The sequence below is a fragment of the Scylla paramamosain genome, chromosome 22 (assembly GCF_035594125.1).
Source record: "Scylla paramamosain isolate STU-SP2022 chromosome 22, ASM3559412v1, whole genome shotgun sequence".
In the NCBI taxonomy this organism is placed as follows: domain Eukaryota; kingdom Metazoa; phylum Arthropoda; class Malacostraca; order Decapoda; family Portunidae; genus Scylla; species Scylla paramamosain.
The window spans coordinates 12412430-12414929 of NC_087172.1; the positions used below are offsets into that span (position 1 = coordinate 12412430).

The following is a 2500-nucleotide window of genomic DNA, read 5'->3' on the forward strand; positions in this document are numbered from 1 at the left end:
GGAGCAGGAGGAGATATTACTCTCAGAGCTGACGAAGAAGTGGCAGGGTCAAGGTGAAGTGTGACGTGGTGACGAGAGAGAGAGAGAGAGAGAGAGAGAGAGAGAGAGAGAGAGAGAGAGAGAGAGAGAGAGAGAGAGAGGATGTGAGTGTGAGGTAGGTGGTCCTCGAGGGAGATAGGGAGGGTGATAGCAGGCTGGCGTCCCTCTCCCTCTCTCCCTGCCTCGCCTGGCGTCCCGTGAGTCATCTCTCAACACTCAAGTCTGGTTACAGAGGCTGGGCGTGAGGGGCTCCATTGTCAGCCGTGTCTGTCTGTCAATCAGTCAGTCGCGTCAGTAATACGGAACTGGTGCAGTGCTCTGTGTTTGGACGAGGAAAGATGAGTCGGAGAGCAAGGCGAAGGGCTAAGAGGGAGGGGAAGACGGTGAGGCAAGACGCTGCAGAATGAGCTGAGAGGAAGGAGAGTGAGTGGGCTCAGAGATAGAAAGAAAGAGAGAAGAAAGGAACATTGTTAAGAGAGGAAAACGTTGAGGTTGTGAAAGAAACGACAGATTTTGAAAGAGGAAAAAACTGCATTGCTGTCTGAAAGGCCACTCAAAAACGCGTCATAAACTACAGTCAAGTGAACTGCTGAAACTCCAAATCTTGAACACATACACACGTAAATAAAGTGGCGCAACACGTCGTGGGATCCCATCAGACACACACACAGCCCTTACATAACCCCATAAAAAGACACACAATCCCTTTGCAACCCTCCCAAACACAGGCAGGCGTCCGCAGGACCATATGAAGCCACCAAACACTCTTAAAAAGCACTTATTGAAACATCAACGCCCATACACCCACCGTAAACCCACTTGGACACCTTTTAAAACCCATGATCCCACTCTCACCTGACCTTAAGGCACCACAACAACCCTCCCGTGCGGGCTAATGTTGCGTGAGTGTTTTCCACCACCTGTAGCGGGCGAGGGCGGCGGACGAGCATGTGTTTTCTCCATTAGGGTCAAGACTTATGTCCGAAGAAGCTGATGAACGGCGTCGTAATGAATCCAGCGGGGCGTCGGGGGATCTGCGGAGCCCCTGGGAGGAGGTGGGCGATGCTCGGAGGTCTGGCGCGGTGCTGGGAGGTCCTGAGGAATGCTAGGGTGTGCTGAGGTGTATGGGGATGCTTTACTGAGAGGTTTTAGTGTTTTAAGAAGAGCTGGGAGTCTTGGAAAAGGGCTGGATGTTATAGTGAGAAGCTTGAGTGTTTTAAGAAGCAGTGGGGGTGCTTAGAATAGGACTGTATGTTTATAGGAAGTGATTCTGTGGTGCTGGGTAACACTGAAGATGATATGGAAGGTGCAGAACAGTGTTTTAGTACTGTGGCTGTTTTGAGAAGCACTGGGTGTCTTCGGAAAGGACTGGATGTTAATAGGAAGTGATTCAATGGTGCAGGAAACTGTTTAAGAAAATTACAAAGGTAGGGAAGACTGTTTAAATACTCTGAATACTTATTTTGTCCCAGTTAATGTTTGGATTCGCTTGAAATTGCGAGTAGTGTTAGAAGTTACTAGTTCTCAACCTCATAAGGCCTTTACATTTCAGTGGTCTTGTCAAACGTAACTATAAAAGGTATGGGATGGATTTCATATCGTGTTGAAATTCCAAAGACCCGGCGCCACCAGAGAGGGTTTGCGAGGGGCAGCGTGCACGGGGAAGGACAAATGTGTGACTTCATTCTCTCTCTTCTTCCTCCTCACGAAAACACAAACCTCGATTTAGATGTTTATCTCATCCACCCTTCTCATATTTCGTCATTTTCTTCCTTCTCCTCCTTTCCTTCTGTCATCGCCTGCTGTCATCACCTCCTCCTCCTCCTCCTCCTCCTCCTCCTCCTCCTCCTCTTCCTCCTCCTCCTTCTCTTATTCCTCCACTACTACCTCCCCTTGCCTCTTATCCTCTCCTCCCTTCTCCCTTTCATTTTGTCTCCCTTCTATTTTTCCCTCCTCTCATGACCCTCCCCGCCCTTCCTCCCTCCCTCTTTTCTCTCCCTCTCCCTCTCTCTTTCTCTCCCTCTCTCCCCTCTTCCCTCACATCACTTTCCATCAGCTCACTCCATCATTATCTCAGACGTCGTCATCTTTTCTCTCTCTATATTTTTATCTCCCCCTTTTACATTATCCTCTATTGTCTATGTTCCCTTTTTTTATATTCTTGTCTAATCCGTCTATTGTTTTCTGCTCCTTTGACGTGCTGCTTTGTTTTGTTGATTGTGTTTTTAGTTGTTTTCGTTGTTGTTGTTGTTGTTTTGTTTTTGTCTTTCTCTCTCTCCTTCCTTTTATCTTCGTGGTTGTTTTGTTCGTCTTTTTTTCTTGTTTTGTTTTGTTATTTTTTTTCTTTTAGTTTCTTTCATGTTTCATTGTTTTCTCTTTCTCTCTTTCCCTTTCTTACTCTCTTTCGCTTTGGTATGACTTCTGATTCCTTTCCTCTTTGTCCTTCTTCTCCTTTTTATCC

At 47.0% G+C, this 2500-nt stretch overlaps 1 protein-coding gene across 2 annotated transcripts in view; it reads left to right on the top strand.

The window, feature by feature from the left end:
* The window catches only part of LOC135111565 (homeobox protein Meis1-like), a 618646-nt gene that overhangs the window by 213519 nt on the left and 402627 nt on the right, over positions 1-2500 (top strand). The window lies entirely within an intron of this gene.